The following is a 12,759-nucleotide window of genomic DNA, read 5'->3' as shown; positions in this document are numbered from 1 at the left end:
TCGACAGGAAGTGAGCTGACTTGGTCAGCCGATCAATAGTCCCCCAAATGGCATCATGTTGCACTGCTGTCAGGGGCGGATGCACAAGGGTGGAAACGGTCACCGCTTCGCCGAGAAAAATATTAAATGTTTATGATTTGTGTGCCAAATTTGAAGTCATTCCGGATTCATTTAACATGTTTCGACACTAGGTTTGTATATTAAAAAGTTTGAAACTCATAAGTCCGATTCGAGGTGTGAATTATAATTTCGATATTGTTTGACGTTATTTGCAATCCCGAGTAAGTCCGTATTATGTTTCGGGACTTGTTGGAATATTCGGACGGGGTCCCGAGGGGCTCGTATAAATTTCGGGGTAGTTTCGGACCATTTCTAGTCCATTTTTAGCTGCTGGTTTTTTGCTACAGCAGTGTTCTATGCGATAACGGGTAATTGTCTGCGATCGCAATGAGTAAAGTGCAAGAAATTGACCAGTGCTTCATGATCGCGGATGACCTTTCGCGATGACGTAGAGGAAACTTTTGCTGCATTGACCCGACTTTCGAAACTTATATCTCGCAATCTATAAGGAATTTGGAGATGATCCAAAAATAAAAGTTGTAGCCCTTTGTCTCTAGTTTTCACAAAAGTAAAACATTTGGCATTTGGACTTGTGTACAAAAAGTTATGGTTAGTACACTACAGGCTGTGCGGGAAGATATTTGAAAATCACGAAGAAGAAATTTGTGTTGCACAGGGCTGACTTTGACAGCTTATATCTCGAAATGTATAAAGAATTAGGAGATGACCAAAACACAAAAGTTGTAGATAGTAGTGTCTAGTTTTCAGAAAGATAAATCATTTATTATTTGAAGTTTTGTACAAAAGGTTATGACCTTTATACTAGAAGTTGTCCGTAAGTGTTGGAGAAGGCTGTTGGAAATATTTGTTCTTCGCGATCGCGGGAGAATGGCCGCGATCGCATAGAGTAAAACAATGCTTTAAAATTTTTGTGCTTCACGATCGCGGGAGTTTGGCCGCGATCGCATAGGGTAAATGACTAGGCAACAGAACTTAAGTTTTGGAAATGGGATTTCGTCCCATTTTTCATTTCCCGTGATTTTGAGCTCGGTTAAGACGATATTTGGGCGATTTCCACGAAAAAATATTGGGGTAAGTATTCCTTATCCTATATTGATTATATTTCATGATTCCATACTTATTTACATTATGAATCCGTAAATTTATGGAGGACAAATCAGATTTTTATAAAATCTTCCAAAAATGTAAAATGAAGATTTGAAGGTCAATCTGATGTCGTAATTCGATAATTTTTTTATGGTTGAACTTATATCAGAACGGGTGTTCAGATTATGTGAGTTTTTCTTGGATTCGAGACGTGGGTCTCACTATCGATTTTTAAAATAAATTTTGGATTTTAATCCGAAAAATTTATAAATTCATATGGAATAAATTCATACGATTCGTGTTGAGTATATTGAATTGTTTGTGACTAGATTTGAAATTTTCAGACACTAATTCACGAGGCAAGGGTGTATTGGAATTTTGAGTTGGTGGAAAATCTAGGTAAGTATCGTGGTTAATCTTGACTTGAGGGAATAGAACCCTCAAATTATTTGTTACTTGAATTTCATGTGTAACGATATATAGGCAAGGTGAAGAGTGCTTATACTTTGTCAAATTAATTATTTGTATAATTATTTAAAAATCATAAATTATTTTAAGACACAAATTAATTGTTATAATAATTGTTTCTCTCATATTCCTTGTTAAATATTAATTCTTGAATTCATGCAATAATTCTTACATGCTTATTTGATTTACGTGTCTTAATTGCTACTTGACATTTAACATATTAAATATGAAATTGCTTATGTTCTTCATGATTTTCATAATTAATTGCTACTTATCATTACTTGTTTCCTAAATAATTTATAAATATTGTGTGCCTTGTTGCCTAATAATGTCTTACTGAATGTGGTATTTATGGGAGTATTTTTTTTTTATATTTAAGAGTTGTTAAATTATATTGTTGGAGCGGGTTGCACGGCGCAATAGAAATGAAAAGGAATATATTGGGGGATCGGGTTGCACGCCGCAACAGATTATATTTTAACTTTATATTGTTGGAGCGGGTTGCACGCCGCAACGGAAATTTATTGAAGAATTATATTGTTGGAGCGGGTTGCACGCCACAACGAAAATTGATTGAAATAATAATTGGTTATGACTGCGGAGTTGGCTTCAACTGTTGAAATAAGTTACCTGTTTTATTTCTATTATTGTAGTTATTACTATTATTGCGTACATGTTAATGTAAGTGACCTACCTTAGCCTCGTTACTACTTCGTCGAGGTAAGGCTCGACACTTACAGAGTACATGGGGTTGGTTGTACTCATACTATACTCTGCACTTCTTGTGCAAATTTTGGAGTTGGTCCCAGCGGCGTACCATAGACTTGCTCAGATTTGAGCTACCCAAAGGAGACTTGAGGTATAACTGCACAACATTCGTAGTTTTGAAGTCCCCTTATACTTTATTTTAGCTATGTGCTTTCTTTCAGACAATTTTATTTTATTCAGACCCTTGTTTGTATTATTCTAGAAGCTTGTGCACTTGTGACTCCAGTCCTGGGATGGTATTTAGACATCACTATTATTATGGATTATTCACTTTATTTCAGAATTTATTTCCGCACTTGTTTCTTTGTTATTAAGAGATCTAAAATTGTAAAAAAAAAATTGTTTAAATTATTCTAACGTTGGCTTGCCTAGTAAGTGAAATATTAGGCGCCATCACAGTACCGAAGGTGGAAATTTCGGGTCGTGACAAGTTGGTATCAAAGCACTAGGATACATAGGTCTCACGAGTCACGAGCAAGCTTAGAGAGTCTGAAGGATCGATACGGAGACGTCTGTACTTATCTTCCAAAGTCTATGAACCATTCTATTCTTATTTTCTCGCAGATGGGGAGAACACGTAATACATCTACCGACTGACAGGGACTAGAGCCTCCGGTGGCAACTATGACCAGGGGTAGAGGTAGAGGCCGAGGTCGTGCTAGAGGCAGAGCTCAGTCTAGAGCTCGAGCATCAGCACATGTTGTAGAACCTCGGGTGGATCTTTAGGAAGCGTTTCTAGTTCAAACTGTACCGGTTGGACCTGTTCAGGTTTAGGAAGGATTCATAGCTACTCCAGTGCTTCGGGACACTCTAGTCTGTTTGGTGAGTCTTATGGAGGGCGTGGCCCAGAATGGTACATTTCCAATGACACCAGTCGTTTCACAGGCTGGGGAAGGAGCACAAACTCCCACTACTCTTGCTCCGGAGTAGATGGCTCCCCAGTATCAGGCTCCAACAACCCTGCCAGTTGGGGTAGTTTAGCCAATTATTACGGCACAGGTCGGTGATAGGCCTGCCATGTCTTCTGAGGTCTTATTGAGATTGGACAAGTTTACTAAGCTATTTCCAGTTCACTTCAGTGGTACACCTTCTGAGAACCCACAGGATTATCTTGACTGCAGCCATGAGGTATTGCGGAACATGGGTATAGTTGAGACCAATGGGGTCGATTTTGCTGTATTTCAGATGTCGGGATCCGCCAAGAGGTAGTGGAGAGATTATGCGTTGACCAGACTAGTTGGATCGCCTGCATTGACCTGGGAGCAGTTCTCATGGCTATTTCTAGAGACGTTCCTCCCTATCACATTAAGAGAGGATTACAGCAGGCAATTTGAACGTCTCCAGTAGGGCAATATGACCGTTACTCAGTACGAGACCCGTTTTGTGGATCTAGCCTGTCATGCTCTCCTTTTACTTCCTACTGAGGTAGAGAGAGTAGGGAGGTTTATTGATGGACTCACTCACCCTATCAAGCATCAGATGGCCAAGGAGACCGGAAGTGAGATTTCCTTCAGGAGGCTGCTAATGCTTCTAGGAAGATCGAGATGGTTCTTGCACAGGAGAGAGGGCAGGGGTCTGATAAGAGGCCTCGTCAGTTTGCTGGGTTTGGTGGTGCCTCGTCTGGAGGCAGCGGTAATTTTGGTAAAGGTCATCCTCCCAGGACGTTTCATTCAACACTCCAGGCATCTCACAGTGCTTCAGGGAGTCATGGTCCTATTATTCCTTAATCTAAGCAGCGAGAATTTAGTGCACATTCAACTCCCATCAGTGCACCACCACTCCAGAGTCACTACAACGGTTATCCGGCCCGTTCAGCTCAGCTTCAGCAGCCACGATAGCAGGATGGGTGTTATGAGTGTGGGAACATTGGTCACATCAGGATGTATTATCCTAGATTGTCGAGTAACATATAACAGCAAGATTCACGTGCCATCATATCGGCACCAGTTGCTTCACCACTTGCTCAGCCAGTTAGAGGTAGGGGTCAGACAGCTAGAGGTGGAGGTCAGGCTGTTAGAGGTGGAGGTCAGGCTGTTAGAGGTGAAGGCCAACCAGTTAGAGGCCGTCCTAGAGACGCAGTTCAGAATGGTGTGGCCCAACCCCGATTTTATACTTTTCCAGCTAGGACTGAGGTCGAGTCATCCGATGCCGTGATCACAGGTATTGTTCCAGTTTGCCATTGTGATGCTTCAGTTCTATTTGATCCAGGATCTACTTATTCCTATGTGTCCTCCTATTTGTCTTCATATTTGGTTGTGCCTCGTGATTCTCTGAGTGCTTTTGTGTGTGTATCTACCCCGGTGAGAGACTCGTTGTATTAGATCATGTCTATCGTTCTTGTGTGATTACTATTTGTAGTCTTGAGACTAGGGTGGATCTTTTACTTCTTGACATGGTAGATTTTGATGTTATCTTGTATATGGGTTGGCAGTCGCCTTATCATGCTATATTTGATTATCAAGTCAAAATGGTGACCTTAGCCATGTCGGGGTTACCTCGACTAGAGTGGAAAGGGACTTTTGGCCATTCTATCAGCAAGGTTATCTCTTATGTGAAAGCTTGGCGTATGGTCGAGAAGGGGTGTCTAGCTTATTTGGATTATATTCGCGATCCCAACGCGGAAGTTCCTTCTATAGATTCAGTTCCAGTTGTCCGTGAATTTCCACATGTATTCCATGCAGATCTGCCGGGGATGCCACCCGACAGAGATATTGACTTGTGTATTGATTTAGCTCCGGGCACTCAGCCCATTTCTATCACACCATACCGTATGGCCCCACCAGAGTTAAAAGAATTGAAGGAGCAATTACAAGAATTGCTTGATAAGGGCTTCATTAGACCTAGTGTCTCGCCCTGGGGTGCGCCCGTGTTGTTCGTCAAGAAGAAAGATGGGTCGATGAGAATGTGTATAGATTATCGGCAGTTAAACAAGGTCACTATCAAGAACAAGTATCCGTTGCCATGAATTGATGACTTATTCGATCAGTTTCAGGGTGCCACAGTGTTTTCAAAGATCGTCTTGAGGTCTGGTTACCATCAGTTGAAGATTAGGGCATCTGATGTCCCTAAGATAGCTTTTCAGACTTGGTATGGGCATTACGAATTCCTAGTGATGTCATTTGGGCTGACAAATGCCCAACAACATTTATGGGTTTGATGAATCAGGTGTTCAAGCCTTATTTGGATTCCTTTGTGGTTGTGTTCATTGATGATATCTTGATTTACTCCAGCAGTCGAGAGGAGCATGAGCATCATCTTCGGATTGTGCTTTAGACTTTGAAGAATAATCAGTTATATGCTAAATTTTCAAAATGTAAATTTTGGTTAGGCTCGGTTGCCTTTTTGGGGTATGTTGTATCGGCTGAAGTCATAAAAGTGGATCCAAAGAAGATTGAGGTAGTTCAGAATTGGCCTAGACCTACTTCAGCTATAGAGATCCGGAGTTTCCGGGTTTGGCAGGATATTACCGCCGGTTTGTGGAGGGATTTTTGTCTATAACATCTCCATTGACCAAATTGACCCAGAAGGGTTTAGATGGCTAGACAAGTGTGAGTTGAGCTTTCAGAAGCTCAAGACCGCTTTGACTACGACGCTAGTGTTTGTATTACTCACAGGTTCAGGATCTTATACGATGTATTGTGATGCATCTCGCGTTGGGCTTGGTGCAATATTAATGCAAGATGGCAGGGTGATTGCATATGCGTCGTGACAATTAAAAGTTCACGAGAAGAATTATCCTGTTCATGACTTAGAATTGGCAGCCATTGTTCATGCGTTAAAGATTTGGAGGCATTACCTTTACGGTATCTTGTGTGAGGTATTTACTGATCATCGTAGCCTTCAGTATCTGTTCAAACAAAAAGATCTCAATTGGAGGCAGAGAAGATGGTTAGAGCTGTTGAAAGATTATGATATCACCATTTTGTATCACCCCGTAAAGGCTAATGTGGTGGCCGATGCTTTGAGTAGAAAGGGTGTGAGTATGGACAACCTTGCTTATATTCCGGTTGGTGAGAGACTATTAGCTACAGATGTTCAGACTTTGGCTAATCAGTTTGTGAGGTTAGATGTTTCAGAACCCAGTTGGGTTCTAGCTTGCACAGTCGCTCGATCTTCTTTATATGAGCATATCAGAGAGTGACAATATGATGATCCTCATTTGCTTGTCCTTAAGGACACGGTGCACCACAGTGATGCCAAATAGGTTGCTGTGAGGGAAGATGGAGTTCTACGGATGCAGGGTCGTATTTGTGTGCCTAATGTGGATGGGCTTCATGAATTAATTCTTGAAGAGGCACACCGTTCCAGGTATTCTATTCATCCAAGTGCCGCAAAAATGTATCAAGATTTGTAGCAACATTATTGGTGGAGGAGAATGTAAAAGGATATAGTGGCATTATCGGTGTCTAAATTGTCAACAAGTCAAGTGCGAGCATCAGAGACCTGATGGTTTGCTTAAGAAGTTAGAAATTCCTGAGTGGAAGTGGGAGCGAATAACTATGGATTTTATTGTTAGGCTCCCACGGACTCAGAGAAAATTCGATGCAGTTTGGGTCATTGTGGATAGGTTGATCAAGTCAGCACATTTCATTCCAGTGTTAGTTACCTATTCTTCAGAGTGATTAGCTGAAATTTACATCTGTGAGATTGTCCGCCTTCACGGTGTGCCCGTGTCTATTATTTCAGATCGAGGTATGCAGTTCACTTCGCACTTCTAAAGGGTTGTACAACGTGAGTTAGGCACGCGGGTTGAGTTGTTTACAACATTTCATCCTCAGAGAGATGGACAGTGAGAGCACAATATTCAAATATTGGAAGATATGCTTCGCACTTATGTTATAGACTTTGGAAATAGCTATTTATTCGGCGATCAGGTTGCACGCCGCAACAAAAAAATATTAAAGAATTATATTGTTAGAGCGTGTTGCACTCCGCAACGAAAATTGATTGAAATAATAATTAGTTATGACTGCAGAGTTGGCTTCAACTATTGAAATGTGTTACCTGTTTTATTTCTATTATTGTAGATATTACTATTATTGCGTACATGTTAATGTAAGTGACATGCCTTAGCCTCGTCACTACTTCGTCGAGGTTAGGCTCGGCACTTACAGAGTACATGGGGTCAGTTGTACTCATACTATACTCTGCACTTCTTGTGTAGATTTTGGAGTTGGTCCCAGCAGTGCACCATAGGCTTGTTCGGATTTCAGCTACCCAGACGAGACTTGAGGTATAACTGCACAGCGTCCGCAGTTCTGAAGTCCCCTTCTACTTTATTTTAGTTGTGAGCTTTCTTTCAGACAACTTTATTTTATTCATACCCTAGTTTGTATTATTCTAGAAGCTCGTGCACTTGTGACTCCAGTTCTGGGATGGTATTTAGACATCGCTATTATTATTATTATGTATTATTCACTTTATTTCAGACTTTATTTCTGCACTTGTTTTTTTGTTATTAAGAAATCTAAAATTGTAAAAAAATGATTTAAATTATTCTAATGTTGGCTTGCCTAGCAAGTGAAATATTATGTGCTATCAAGGTACCAAATATGGGAATGTCGGGTCGTGACATTCTAGGAGGGGCTCGAACGCAACATACACATGCAATCTCCCTTGTTATTCTTTCCCATCCTACATTTACCTTCTCAAATATTCTCGTATGTCTCTCAATCGATATATAATGTATTACTTCTGTATATATCATGTTGTAGAATTAGACTTCTCGTGATTTCCCTTTAGCTTTCCTAATCAGTTCCTTTACATGCTACTCCCAGTCCCCTGCTGTTATGTTTTGGCTGTGCATCCACTGCATTAGTTTGTTCATCACTGCCTTCATGTATTCACATTTCAGATATAGATGATCTTTAGATTCCTCTGCTCGCTGGCAAAAACTGCATTTGTTTTCTGTCTCCATACCCCATCTAATCAGCCTATCAATTGTTAGTAGTCTATTTCTGCATTTGTAGCCAAAGTGTAAAGCGAGATTTTGGTCTTCCTGTATTTCCAAACATCATGCATTTACGTGGAATCTTGGATTGTTCTCCCATCAACTGTAGGTAGATTTGCTTAATGACACTTTTTCCTGTGGATAAATACAGTGCTTCCAACTCCATGATAATCTTTGCTTCCATGATTTTCCTCGCCATCCAATTTGCTTGTTTTGGCACTGTTACATGCTCTATCTTCTGTCCTTTTATATAGTATGTATATACCCACCTTATCTAAAGTTTATCTTTATTGTTTGCAAGATCCCAATACACCTTTATCATAGCTGCCTTGTTCCATAGTCTTAGATTTATCAGATTCCATCCTCCACTACTTTTTGGGGTGCAAAGTTTCTCCCAAGAGACCAATGCTTTTCTTATTATTACATTGTTGCTCGACCATATATAACTTCTACAGAAACCTTCTACTGTTTTTATCACCTCTGCTGGAAGTACAAACAGTTGTGCCCAATAGGATTGGACCCCAAATAGTAAACTTTGTATCAGTTGAGCTCTTCCTGCATAGGATAATTTTTTAGCTGTCCATGATGTAATTGTTTTTACTATTTTCTCAATGAGGGGTTGCCATTGTACAAGTGTCATCATTTTTGTTGACAGAGGGAACCCCAAATATTTAAATGGTAATGCTCCCTTTGTGAAACCTAGTTGGTGTACTATCTATTATTGTTCGACCTGTGATACACCTCCAAAATAAATGAAGCTCTTCCCTAAATTGGCATGCAAATCTGATGCCTTTGAGAACTGATTGAAACCTTGTTGCACTTTAATTATTGAAGAGATATCACCTCTTGAGAACATCAACAGGTCATCAGCAAAACATAGATGAGTTATATCCAGCTTTGCACACCTAGGGTGGTAATGAAATGCTTTCTTCACAGTCATGGCCTTTAAGTTTCGACTTAGATATTCCATTGTAATTGTGAACATGAAGGGCGATATAGGGTCTCCTTGCTTGAGTCCTTTTACAACATTGAAAAGATCAGTTGGTTCACCATTCACCATTATAGTGTAGTTCACAGTTCTTACACTTTCCATCACCCATGCTATGAACTTACCAGGGAATCCTAGTTGATTCATAATTTTCCCCAAATAGCTCCATTCAACGGAGTCATAGGCCTTCTGTAGGTCTATTTTGATCATACACCTTGGTGACACATGTTTTCTTGTATATGCTTTAATCAATTCATGAGTCATGATGATCTTATCTCCAATTTTTCTCCCTAGGATAAATCCAGCATGAGAGTTACAAATGATACTGTCAATTACCTTCTGTAGTCTTGATGCTAGTATCTTGGAGATTAATTTGTACAGCACAGTGCAATATGCTATTGGTCTGTATTCCTTGATTATTGCTGGATTTTCAGTCTTTGGGATCAGTATAATGGCTATGCAATTAATGGCTCTATAGATTCTCCCATTTGAGAAAAAATCCCTTACTGCTTCAGTCACCTCTTCTCCAATGATGTGCCATGTATTTTTGAAGAAGAGAGCATTATATCCATCGACTCCTGGAGCTTTATCATCCCCAATAGATTGCAACCCTGTTACTACTTCCTTCTCTGTCACCTCTGCACATAGTATCAGCCTTTGTTGTTGATTCAACATTGGTCCTTTTTTCATTATAGTCCTGCTAACTGCTCAGAGGCTTGTTGATGTTGTCCCCATTAAACTCTTATAGAACTGGATGACCTCTTCTTTGATCTCTTCTGGCTCCTTAATCTTTCTTCCATCTAGAGTTGTTAGCTCTTTTATCTGTTTTCTATGGGTTCTTTCCTTCATTATCGCTGAGAAGTACTTTGTGTTTACATCTCCCAATTGTATCCATTTAGATCTAGATTTTTGTTTCAGAATACTTTCTTCCACCATTGACCATTTTTCCAGCTTCTGCAGTGTAATCTTTTCTTATTCCAACATATCATCATTATACGACTATTGTAGCTTACTTTGTATTGCATTAAGTTCATTCCTTGCATCCTCTATCTTCTAAGTCATAAATCTAAATTCTCTGTTGTTCAACTGTCTCAGTCTTGGTCTAAGTGCTTTCAATGTTTTCAAGATGCTTCTCATGATCCAGGGATCACTTATTTGTTTCCAAGTTTCTGCTACCATTTGTTCACACTCTTGATGCTCTGCCTAGACATTGAAGAATCTAAATGGACATTTATAGCTATCTGATCAGATTCCATAGGAAGAAGCTTTGGAGCATGATCATATATTCCTAGCATATCATACTTCATTGTTACATTGCCCCACTTTATCATCCATTCATAATTACCAAATGCTCTGTCTATTCGACTGAAAATTCTATCCTCCATGGTAGTTGACTTAGCTTGGTTGATTGAATACATTCAGCAAAATTTTGTATAATTGACTGATGAATTGGATTTCCATGCAGTCTATCCAGCGGATAAAGCAATATATTAAAATCACCTATCACTAGCCAAGGTGTTGTAATGCCGTGATCTAGTATTTTCAAAGATTCTCATAACTCCTTTCTCTGCTCATTAGTGTTGAGTCCATAGATTACAGTAAGCTCACACTCCATTTCTGCATTACTTTCTCTTATTTCACAGTGTATCATTTGTGCTCCCTCTGATTTCTTGCTCACTTGATATCTATTATTGTCCCACAGCAACCATATTCGACCGTTGCTAGTTGTTGTATAGTTATGCATACATCCCCATCCTTGGGCTATATTTTTACTTATAGCCCCAGCCTTTTTCTCCTTGACTTGGTTTCTATTAATGCAGCTATTTCTATTTTTTTTTTTTAGTTTTCAATATATTCCTTACTTCCTTCTACTTATATCTCTTATTCAACCCTCATATGTTCCAAAAACGCCAAGTCATAGTGTTTGTTTTGTTCTACCTCCTATATCTGGAGGTTCTGACTAAGACAATTTCCTACCTCTATTCAATACTTCAAACCCATTCTTCACTGGCACTGATCCTAGTACTGGGAAGTTGATGTAGTTTAGTTCTGGACTTGCTCTTCCATCACTCTTGTTCATAGTTGCTGTTACATGGGTATTGTCCTTCTGTTGTGCTTGTATATTGCTCTTCATCACCCTTGAATTATGCCATGCTTCTGTGATACTTGGCCTTTTATTTGTTTCCTCCTGTTGTTCGTCACCTTGGCTAGGCTTTGTCAGGTGATCCTCTGCCTCTTGTTGCTTTGCTTTGCCTTTGTTTTTGGTAACCCATTGTTGCACTAGTTTCTTTGGTTCCTTCTTGTCTTTTGTTTGATCCTTATGTTGCTGCATCTTCTTTCTTCCTGTTAGCATTTATGCCCTATGACTTAGCATTTTTTACAGAACATTGGCTTCCAATCATAAATGATTGGTTGTCTAAATACTTTCCCATTAGGATCTTCCATATTTATCTCATCCAACAATAGTTTAGTCACATCTACTTCAATTTGCATCTTTGCATAAGACACTCTAATTTGCTTAGTAGTACACTCATATGCATACATATGTATTCCAATTGAGCTAGTTATCCTGCTAAGTGAATTATTCCCCCAGTAATTCAGTGGAAGTTTAGGAAACTTAATCCACAGAGGAATCTCTGTTAGAAACTCCTTCTCAAAATCAAAATTCACTTTTCGTTGTTTAAGGATAATAGGTCTATTATTAATAGTATATGGGAATGAATATAAAATCTCCTGCATATCATCTTTTGTTTTGAACTTGATTATGTAATAGCCCTCCTCATGCATATACAGATCTGGTTCTGCAATTGCATTCCAATTAGTTTAGAGCCATACCATTTTCAGCACCCCTATTTTTAGCAAATAGATTAACCCACATCTGAGTTCCTTCTTTTTCTGTGTGCTTGTTCTCCTCCCCTTATGTTGGTGCTGTTCCATTGTTCTGCTTCACTAGTAGATTTGCAACTTCCTTTGCTTTCTCTACTTTCGGATATGTTTGTTCCTCTGGTGTTGCTAGGCTCAGTTAAAGCCTTTTCACCGCTCCAATTGATAATTCTCCTTGATTCCCCTCTTTAGGTCCTTTTTGTTCAGCTGCATGGGGGGTTGTTGGTAGTTGCTCATCTGTGTTCCTGGGTTCTGTGCTGCTTGTCCCTACTGAGCAACCGAAGGTGATGATCGATACTTTCTTTGGGCGACCTCGCCCTCTTCCTCGTCATCTTCCGCGTCCTCTCGCCCCTGCCATGGACACACTGGCGTAGGTTAACTACCTTACGCCGAGAGCATTGAAAGAGAGAGAGAGAGAGAAAACAGTCATTAAATATTTGTGTTTGTAGAATCATTAGTGGTATTGACTCATACTAACCATTATTTTTTTCTCTTTCTCACACATTTATATTCTTAAATATTTTTTTAGTTGTTG

At 39.6% G+C, this 12,759-nt stretch overlaps 1 pseudogene; it reads left to right on the top strand.

Moving 5' to 3' along the window:
• Positions 1-12,759, top strand: part of LOC104109450 (organic cation/carnitine transporter 3-like) — a 121,839-nt pseudogene that overhangs the window by 67,057 nt on the left and 42,023 nt on the right.

Source organism: Nicotiana tomentosiformis, chromosome 5, assembly GCF_000390325.3.
Source record: "Nicotiana tomentosiformis chromosome 5, ASM39032v3, whole genome shotgun sequence".
Classification (NCBI taxonomy): domain Eukaryota; kingdom Viridiplantae; phylum Streptophyta; class Magnoliopsida; order Solanales; family Solanaceae; genus Nicotiana; species Nicotiana tomentosiformis.
The sequence above is the reverse complement of the archived record's forward strand: the minus strand, read 5'-3'. Positions and strand labels throughout refer to the sequence as shown.